Source organism: Canis lupus, chromosome 34 (assembly GCF_048164855.1).
Source record: "Canis lupus baileyi chromosome 34, mCanLup2.hap1, whole genome shotgun sequence".
Taxonomy (NCBI): Eukaryota; Metazoa; Chordata; class Mammalia; order Carnivora; family Canidae; genus Canis; species Canis lupus.
The window spans coordinates 2,873,611-2,884,702 of record NC_132871.1 but is presented as its reverse complement, the minus strand read 5'-3'; the positions used below and the strand labels follow the sequence as shown (position 1 = coordinate 2,884,702).

General features: G+C 33.5%; 1 long non-coding RNA gene across 2 annotated transcripts in view; it reads right to left on the bottom strand.

The window, feature by feature from the left end:
- Window positions 1-5,709: 5,709 nt before the first annotated feature.
- LOC140624537 (uncharacterized) overlaps window positions 5,710-11,092 on the bottom strand; it is a 66,311-nt gene continuing 60,928 nt past the window's right edge. The window contains exons 6-7 of one of the 2 annotated variants that reach the window (XR_012024009.1): window positions 10,832-10,917; window positions 5,710-6,562 (exon numbers count right to left, since the gene is read on the bottom strand). This is a non-coding gene — a long non-coding RNA (uncharacterized lncRNA). The remainder of the gene's footprint in view (window positions 6,563-10,831; window positions 10,918-11,092) is intronic. The other variant, XR_012024010.1, reaches the window with a different exon arrangement.

Below are 11,092 nucleotides of genomic sequence, written 5' to 3'. Positions count from 1 at the left end.
AGACTGCTTCTCCCTCTGCCTGTGTCTCTGCCCCACTCTCTTGTCTTTCATGAATAAATAAATAAAATCTTAAAAAAAAAAAAAAAGAAAGAAAGAAACTTAAAGTTTTCCCTTAAGAATGGGAACAAAATTGGGATGTCGTCTCTCAAATCCTATTGAAGATCATATCAGAAGTCTAGGTAATGTAATAAAAAATAAAAGTAAATAAAGATATACTGATTGACATGATTAATTAATCTTTGGAACTAATCAATGAGTTGAACAAGACTGTAGGATACAGGTTAATACACAAAAGCTAGTTGCTTTCTTATATATCAGCAATGAACAATTGGAATCTTTTTTAAGGTTTTATTTATTTACTCATGAGAGACAAAGAGAGAGGGAGGGACACCGGCAGAAAGAGAAGCAGGCTCCATGCAGGGACCCCGACGTGGGACTCGATCCCAGGACCCCAGGGTTAAGACCTGAGCCAAAGGCAGACATTCAACCACTGCGCCACCCAAGTGCCCCCCTGTTTTTTTTTTTAACTTACTTTCTGGTTATTGAATAATTGATTTTGAAGATGACTTGGAAAGTCAAAAGACTCAGAATAGCCAAAACAAAATTGAAAAAGAACAAAACCGTAGAACTGACACTCCTGAACTCTGAGACCTACCAACAGCGATCAAGAAAGTCAGGTATTAGCAAAAGAACAGACAAATAAATCATTGCAACAGAAACAGAGTGCCCAGAAATAGACCCACACAATGTAGGCAATTGACTTTGTCAAAAGAGAAAAGGTATTTCTACGGAGAAAAAAAAATATTCTTCTCTACAAATGGTAATAGAATACCTAGATAGCAACATGCAAAAAAAAAGGGGGGGGGGGATTTAGACACAGACTCTACATCTTTTATAAACATAAATCAATTTTAGTATACCTATTGTAGCATATCAAAATGTAAAATACATAACTATAAAATTCATAGAAGACAACGTAGGAGAAAACCTAAGTGTCCTTGGTTTGGTGATGACTTTTCTTTCTTTTTCTTTCTTTCTTTCTTTCTTTCTTTCTTTCTTTCTTTCTTTCTTTCTTTCTTTCTTTCTTTCTTCTTTCTTTCTTTCTTTCTTTCTTCTTTCTTTCTTTCTTTCTTTCTTTTCTTTCTTCTTCTTCATTCTTTCTTTTTTTTTTTTTTTTTTGGCAAAATAAACTTTAGTTTTGGAACAATTTTAGGTTTATAGTAAAACTGAGTATGAAGTACAGAGTTCCCATATACTCCTTGGCCCCATACACCCGGTCTCTACCACTATCAATATCCTGTATCAGACTGGTACATTGATTACAACTGACGAACCTGCAGTGACAAATCATTATCAAAGTCCACGGTTCCCATTAGTGGTCACCCTTGGTGTTGTGAACTCTATGGATTTAAACAAATGTGTAATAACACGTTTCATTGCCCTAAAAATCCTCTATACTCTATCTGTCCCTCCTTCTATCTTAACCCCTTGCAACCACTGATCTTTTTCTGTGTCTGTAGTTCTGCTTTTTCCAAAATACTAAGTTGGATTCATATGGTATGCAGCCTCTTAAAATTGACTTCTTTCCCTTAGTAACACTCATTTAAGTTTCCTCCTGTCTTTTCAGGCCTTTTCAGCTCATTTCATTTTAGCACCGAGTAACATTCTATTTTATGGATGCACCACAGTTTATTTATACATTTCCTTACTGATGGATATCTGGAGTTTTTCCCCACGTTTTTTGCAATTGTAATAATTAAGGCTGAAATAAATTTTTGTGTGAGGTTTCTGGAAGTCAGCTATGCTCACAACTCTGCCACCAATACTGTGTGCAGGTATTTGGCTACACATACATTTTCTGCTCATCAGGGTCAATATTACAGAGTGTGATCACTAGATCAATAGTAAGAAAATGTTTAATTCTGTAGGAAACTGACAAACTGTCTTCCAAAGTGACTGCACCATTTAGGATTCCCATAATCAATTAATGAGAGTTTTATTTCGCTCCACATCTTCACTAGCATTTCCTATTATCCTTATTTAGGATTTTTTCTTTTTCTTTTTCTTTTTTTTTTTTTTACCAGGCTAATAAGTGTGTAATGAATGGTATCTAATTGCTGTTTTAATTTGCAATTTCTTAATGATGGTGATAATTTCTTTAGATACAAGAAAAGCATGATCCATGAAAGAAAAAACTGATATAGTAGGGCTTCATTAAAATTCAAAACTTCTGCTCTGAGAACGTCACCATTAGGAGCACAAAAAAAGTCACAGACTAAGAGGAATATTTGAAAAATACATACTAAATAAAGGTTTTGTATCCAAAATATATAAAGAACACTTAAAACTCAATAATAATATAAAGAGGTAAAGAAGTGAGCAAGGGATTTAAGCAATCACCTCACCAAAGAAAATAATATATAAGTGGTAAATATGTATATGAAAAGATGCTCAACATTATATCTATGGGGATAATATCTGAAAATAACAAATGCTGGCGAAGATGTTGAGCAATAGGAACTCTCACTGTGCTGGTGGAATGCAAAATCCCGCAGCCACTTTCAAAGGTATTTGCCAAACATAGTCTTGTTATATCTTCCAGCATTCATGCTCCTAGGTGTTTACTCAAATGCTTTAGAAACTGTGTCTACACAAAATGGGTAGGTGATTGGTCATACCCCATTAATGAAAAAAAAAAAAATGTGTTTTAGACTTGAGGCAGATTTTCTTTATGTTTTTACTATGTTTCTTTATGTTTTTACTATGAAGGGCTTCAAATGATGGAGTGAGGCCCACATGTTATTGAGGATAAACTGCTTTCCTCTAAGTCGAAGGATTGTACGTATTAATCACATCCATAGAAACATGTTCACAGTAACATCTGGAGGAATGTTTGACTCAACAACTAGGCGTCATGGACTAAAAATTGTCACATAAAATTAACCATCACAACAGTGACGAATGTACAGGAACTCCCTGCAGTAGCTGGAAATTTTCCTACAAGTCTAAATTATTTCAGAATGTAGATTTTTTTAAAAAAGAATAAATGTAACATGCATTTCTGTATAATAAAAGCAACATTAAAACAGCTTCATATTGATATCTAAATGATAAAAATTAATACAGAATAGTTATTTTGGATATTTTTGGGGTAATTTAATTCATTTCTTAGACATCTGTTTCAGATACCAAGTTACAGGGGTTTCTGTTGTTAGAAGAATGTACTTTTAAAATTTATTTTTTTTTTATTTTTTTTTTATTTTTTATTATTTTTATTTTTTGATCTTTTTACAAAATTGCTCGCAATTCTTTAAAGGTATATTTAATAATTAATCAAGTTGAAATTGTGGGCATTGTCAGTTGACCCTTCTCTGTTAACCATACTATCATGTTTTAATTCTAAAAAATACTATTAGGTGCAAACTTTTTAAGTTCCTTTTACTTCCAACTCTTGAGATAGAATTTTTCACGGGGCATAGCATCTAAAATGTCTGTTTTCATGTTTTTAATTCTACTTTCCAAAGGGTGCACTCCTATTTCCTCCTTCACGTCTATCTTTCACTTAATTCTCTACCCTTCTCACCACCCACCAAAAAGGCAAGGAATAAAAGGACCTTAAATTCAGCAAAAAATATCGTTACTTTACTTTTCTAAGTCTCAAACGATACTTAAAAAAATCTATTACTCATACCATATCCTTGTTTCCTCTCCTCACCTCCAATGGACTTCCAACCAGATCAAATACATGAAGGGAAGCTAACTGAATGGCCTATGTTTGGATACTGCTAAGTTGCTACCTCAAATACTAAGGATGATGGGCAGAGATTTGTTTTTCCATCTTATAATCAACATGTTCCAAAGACTTTGCAAAAAATAACAAAAGTATGAATTAAATGTGTCATCTCCAAATTAGAATACATAATGAATTCTAACGATAGCATTTTTCTGATTTTTTTGACTTTTAAATGAAACCATAAGACAAAATGTTCACATAGATGAAGTTGATGATATTTTAGTCTTGGTCTTTTGATCTGCATTGAGCAGCACAGTCTTTACACACACTATATTGTTTTAAGTAAAATAAAGAGACTGCCATTTTAAATAAGATTTAAAATCATTATGATGTTAATTTCATAATTAATTATGAAATTAAAATATTTCTAATATTCATTCAATTTGTTAGAGAGGTGGTTTTTTTCTCAGAGACTTAAACAGATTTTTCCCAGCATTTTTGTCTCTAAAATTTTTGTCTCTAAAATTGAATTGAATGAGTCTTAGAATAATTACCAGATATTTCAGAATAATGCACAATCATATTTTATGTTTTAAGAGCAAGTGCAATGTGAAGAGGCAACTGAGACCAAAAGATGGAAGAAACCTCAGTGAATGACTATAAAGGCTGTAGTTTATATCTTCATAACAACACTCACTGCTTTGTTACATGCTACTAATTCCTGGGACCTTCATTAAGTACATATAATGCGAAAGATACTACTCGCTGCTGAAATTAATTTATTCTAGAATAAAAATGTATTTTTAAACAAATACCTATGGCTAATTTTAATAAGGAAAAGGCATTTGTATTCATCCCCTTAGGGAAGATGACAGGAAAGCAACTACAGAGGGGTACACTATGGAAATTTATGCAAATCTATTGAATATGTGAAGAGCATGCTATTAATCTTAGGCAATGAAAAGACAGGTAAAAGTTACAATTCTCAATGATTTGTGCATTGGGAATTGTACACCTTCCTGATTTCGCTAATTGAGGACTAGTTGAGGTAGCAATTGTGCAGATGTCAGTACGAATGCTGCACAGATAAGCATAGCTGTCAGCGGCAGGTAGGCCAGTCTTGTGGTTAATTTCTATATTATGTGGATGTGACAGTTTCAGCAACGAGGTACTAGTGTGAGGGGGACAAACAGGGAAATCTACTCCTGTCCTAAAAACACTAAATGGGTTCTAAAACACCTAGAAGCAGCCTGCAGAAAAACAATGCAACATCTGCAACATGGGATTATAGCAAAGTAAGAATTTTCCAGATTAGAAAAGAAAGAGATTAAACCTCATATTTAAAAAACAGTTTTATGCCAAAGCAGGGAATTGATATTTTAAAGTCATATCATTCTTATACTTGAGATTATTCATTATGCTGATAAGAATAATTGGTAATATGTTAGCTTGGAACATTTATAACAACAGAGAATTGTGTCAGAAACTCTAATCTTAAAACCAATAGAATGGATCATCTCCTTTCAAGGCCTTGAAATTGTTCAATGACAAAAATTTCCTTTCTGCTTCTGTTGGTTATTCCCAGTTATCTCTTAGAAGGTCAGTAGGGAAAAAGTTATTTTTTTCAGGTTAAAATTTGATACTTTTTCAACCTTTTGATTCAATATAATTCCTGGCTATTAAATACTGGTTTTCAATGGTCATAAGAAAATGGACATTGAAATGCCAGCATTTTGTTCCAAGAAATATAATTAAAAGACAAAGAAAATTTGGCAACACAGCTATGAGATATTTGATTCTGATATTCGACTTTTATTATTTTAACATGCTTTTTATCAATTTTTAAGGGTAATATAAAAATTCTATGTAACAAAAAATTCTATGTAACAAAAATGAATATCAAGTAACTTACTTTCTTACAAGAAAAATATAATATTTTATTCACTTTCATAAGTATATAACCTAAAATATTTTTTCAAAGACTACATTAGATTCCTATGGATCAATTTGTATCATCTTTTCCAATTTTTTTTTAATTTTTTTATTGTCCAAGCTGTTGCACATCTGTAAGATATTTGCTGGGGGGGAGAGGGATGGTTAGTGATGCCATCAGTGGCTATAGATGAAAAGGAAATTCCCTGATCAATATTACCTGCAAATCTCAAGTTTATTATTTGTTGTTTAAGCTAGTTTGTTTGCTATTTGTTTGTTTCTTTCTTTGTTTGTTTGTTTTTAAATCACTGGTGTTAAGAAAGAACATCCAACACAAATTCACTGTGGGGTTTGTGGCCAGCATTAATGGCAGAATTGGTTAGATTATTTTGAAGGTCTCTATAAAAATCTTCCATATCATGACAACAAATGCTTATTGATTCTCTACTCTTTTAGACTTTAAAAGAGTGAAACAAAAGTATTACATATCGCTGTTTTGCTTGATTCAGTCTTTCATGCTATTTGAATGTGATAGGAGATTAATGTAGAAGGATAGGTAGATGATAGATAGACTTTTGATCAATAAATATATTTTATATGAATAAATGCATTTATGGAAGAGTTTATTCCAGGATAATAATGAGAGGTCAAATAAAATTTTTAAGGCAACACTGATATTTTAGTTCTTTTTACATTATTATGGATATTATTCGTTTAAATTATTGTAAATATAAGATATCTTATAGATATCTTAAAAATACATCCATCTCGAGGTGACTGGGTGGCTCAGTGGTTAAGCATCTGCTCAGGTGTCCTGGGGTTGAGCCCAGCATCCCTCTTCTCTTCTCCACTGCTTGTGCTTGCTCAAGCTTGCACACGCTCTCTCTCGCTCTCTCTCTGTATCAAATAAATAAATAAAATCTTTATAAAATAGATAACTATCTCGCAAGATTAGATTTTAATACTTATGGAGATTGAGTATTGGAGCACAATGCATTATGTGTCTTAATTTAGTGTGTTTTGAAGAGGAAATAGTTGCAATACAATTTTTTCCTAATTCAGACTCTTAATAAACTTCTTTAAGAAGTATTTTAAGGCGTTCTTAAAAGATGGCACAGTCTTCAAAACTGTCAGCTCAAAAGAAGTAAAAATTGTGACTCCATAACGGCACAAAATAAAACAATGTGTCATAGAGTGGTCCTAAATCAAGATTCTCTTGTTTCTTTATTTTTTTGTCTTTTTTCTACTGTTTGCTTTGTTTTATGGAAACTCTGATATTGTCTAAAACAAAAGGTGTCAGAGTTAAATATCAAAAAATACAGGGTCTAGAGGAAGTCCTTTCCATGCAAAAGGAACAACTGGTGGTTTTGAAGGCAAAATTTAAAATGCAAAGAAACCTCTCTTAGGCTGTCAGGAGATCTTACACATTGAAACTTTTTATTTCGTTAAATTATCACAATTTGGATTCTTGTCATTCTAGTTTGCACACCCATAACTAAAATTCATGAGATTGTGTAACTCGTAGATATGTTAACTTATTCATTTTCTATTATAAATACAACACGCTTATCAGAATACTTTTCTTCCTACAGCCATTGCAATCACCTCCCATCCCTAGATTACAGGAGAGGCAACCCCTCTTCCTAGCATTTTATATGGCCCTGGCATAGGAGGAAAGCAGGCTAAGTAGATCAATGTGTGTTTGACGGGAGACACACAAATACACTGCTCGTTGGTTTGCAATATGGGGCCAGCATACTTCGGAGACCATGGGCCAAGTTGCCTTTCCCCTGGTCAGGGTGTGGGTGATACCATTAGAGCTTTTGTGGCTGAGGATGCTTTTGAAATTATCTTTTGTATCTGATTGGAACACTGTTCTGTAATTATGTAAATATATTTAATCAGATTATCATCAAATCCAGTACGCAGTGCCTTTATGGTGGCTTTCCTGGTCTCCTTCCTCCCAACTTTTGGAAAGTTCTACTGACAATACTCATATTTCCTATTTGAAAAAAGTATCCATAAATTTTCCTGAAGTTAGACGTCTAATTTTCATTAATCTAATTATATGAAAGCAAAGATAATAGGCATACTGGAATATTTAATGCAGAATTTCTCCATCCAATATAAATTTGAAGTTTGAAAAATTCTTGCCAACTATTGATAAAATTGAGTATTAATTAGGTCTGTACTCAATTCCATTATGTTGTAGACATAAAAACTGGAATTGGATAAGACAGTCTTATGTATTTGCAGTTTATCACTACTTATCTTCTGGTTAGTGTCCTCTATATTTTCATAAGCAATGTGTACCATCCTAGGATGCTTTATTAAAAGAATATTGGATTTAAACTAACGTTATCCACAAACTATACATGTACCGTACTTGTGTGTATGTGTTTCTTTCTCCAATCTGTTCATTTCTGGGACATAAAGTTAACCAAGAGGCAGTTGGTTCTGAAGAGTTACTGAAAATTACAAATATTTAAAACTGCTGAGTCAAGTTGCTTTGTGTAATTAGAATAATCCGCCCCTTTTATTTTATCGTTTTCCCAGAATTGAAAATCCTAATTCTACCAGAAGTAAATATTTACCCCTGGAGAAAAAGAATAGGTGTTTCTAAATTCAAACAGCTCTATAAAAATATCATAAATTAAAATTTTGTTTGCAAAGAAAACTTTTTTGCTTAGAAGAAGACACATCTCAATGTGACATGACCATACAGTAAAGCACTTGCTTTTGGGTATTGCTTTCCAAAACTGTACAAAGATTATTAAAAAATTAAAATAATTTCCAGTGTACTAAAACTTATATCTACGATACTAGATGATTTCATAGTATTTTGCCGCTAGATTTATCAAAATAATAGTTCTAATTTGATATTAAAGACAAAGGTGAAAAAAAAAAGACAAAGGTGCTAATTTAACATTGTAGACAATAATATCGCTAAGTTTTAAACTATATAGCATAGGTACTGAAATCCATTCAGTCATCATTTGTTATGAAAAGCAGAGTAATACTTTGGTGTCAAAATAAAATACAGAGTCAAAATAAAATACAGAGAAATACAATAAATAAATAAATAAATAAAATACAGAGAAAACTGACACTTCGATTTATAGAAAAATATTAATAAGACTAAAAGCTATACAAAATGGACAGTGACTAGGTTTTTATTCAGCATTGATTTTATATCTCGTTGTGAATTATAGATGGAATAATTTAGAACATCAAATAACAGGTTTCTATTACTTTGGGAATGATAAGAAGCAAAAGTCTTTTTTTTTTTTTTTTCAAAAGTCTTAAGTTTATGTAAAGTTTAAGGCTATATACATGTCCCAAATGAAAAAAAAAAAAACACATAAAAGAGATTTGGAAAAGAGCATGGAAGATGATTGGTTCATTCTTTTATGTTGATTTTGAGAAATTTTGGGGATTCCAAATGAGGATTCTAGGCCACTGGATATACAGATCCGGTGATATCAGTTTGGAGGTGAGAAGTTCATAGGTGGCACTCCAAACAAAGGGTTGGGTTAAGTTAAATAAAATACCTATTTAGAATGAAAATAGCACAAGGCCAACAGGATGGAGTAAAACCCAACATGTTTAGATGATTGGAAGAAGATAATGATGAGAAGTGAGAGGCAACAGGAGAGAAAAGTAAAAGACAGAAGAAAATTCCAGGAAAAAATGACTAATAATAACAAATACCAAAGAGAGGTAACATGAGAAGCAAGATGAAAATTTACTTTCAATTCATTCTTCGGTATGGCTGACTGTTCTGAGTAGTTTCCTAAAACTGAGGTTACAACCTGAACAGTGATGAGATGATGGATAATTAGGAAGGAGACGACTAATTGGATTAGTAGGCATAGACCCTCCTTACTCTCAAGGAGCCCCGCTGCTAGGAATGGCAGAGATGGGAGGACAACGGCTGGTAAATAACTTGAGGTTAACAACATTAAAAAAGTAATCAAGAACATGTTAGTATGCATAAAATTGTGCCCGGGTCCTTATAAAAAGGGTTAATCCTGACACAGGAACATATACACCGAGGGAAGATGTGAAGAGACACAGGGATAAGTTGGCCATCGACAGGTCAAGGAGAGAGCCCTACAACACATCCTTTCCTCGGTTCTCAAAAGAAACCAAACATGCCCATACCTTGATTTTGGCCATCTGGCCTCTAGAACCGTGAGACAATACTGTTCCGCCATTTAAGCCACCTGTACTTTGTGGCAGCAGTCCCCCAAACAATTACAGAGGGTTAGCGATACATAGATAAAGAAAAACAAATTAAAAGATTCCGTTTAAATAGTTGATGAACATGGCCAATGCATTTTCCATCCTCCTACTCCCAAAAGGCTAAAATTTGTTCCTAGGTATATGGATAATTGCTTCCAAATATTTTATTTCTTTTTTTTAATGATGTGCAATATAATGAATGCTTTCACTCGAATTCATATAATGTCAAGAGAGCTTAAGCTGATGTACTCTGACCCAGGTGGGGAAGATTCTGGGAAATAATCCGGGCTCTACCACTCAATGTCTAAACAATAATCACAAATTAAAACTAAAGAATTACTTTTTCTCACGAAGTACTTGGATATCATTGCACTTGCCTCCCCACTTCATCTGATGGCCACCCCAATAATGCACAAAGGATATATTTGTCAAAACTCTGTAGATTACAAAGTGGTAAGAAATATTGACATTTTAAAGTATTTGACGAATACAAAACTGAGAAAAATATGACTTCTTATATCAAAAATATAGACTACTAGTGACATCCGCAATCATTTAAAGTGCTATCTGAAAGGGATACCGTTCTAAACGGCAAATTTTAGTTTTGTTTTTATATTAATTCCATTTAAATGGCTATAAATGGAAAATAAAAGTCATTTAAATTCTGCACACTCTTAAAGCAGGGAGCATCTGTCAGTGTAATAGACCCTTTAGCCTCCTGCCGGGCAAGCCCAGCTAGTCGACATTCTAAAATTGACTGGGTTTGAGAAGAAGCAATTTTTCATATAAAAGCTGGCAGTTGGGGAGGAAAATGTTTTTATCCTAATTGGATTGGATTTGGCCACTGGGATCTTTTCTATTCACCACAATAAATTTAGATACCTTTTGTAAATTTATATCACTCAGGATTTTCCCAGTTACCTGATAAGTTGCCCAACTCAGAGGCTGATGCTGAGTCGGCTCCTTGCTTCTCTACTCCTTTCCTGCTCTGCTTCCCTTGTGGATTCCTGGAGACCAGAAAGAGGGAGCTGGGTTTATTTAGCAGCCGCTTGTCTCCTGCTGACACTGACGAATGGGCACCCCTGGAAGACACTCTCTGCTTTGCTCCCCTCTTAACTCATTCTGCTTATTGGAAGATGTGGTTTGTTGCTAGAAGCCGTCGGGAACATGACACAGGCTCTC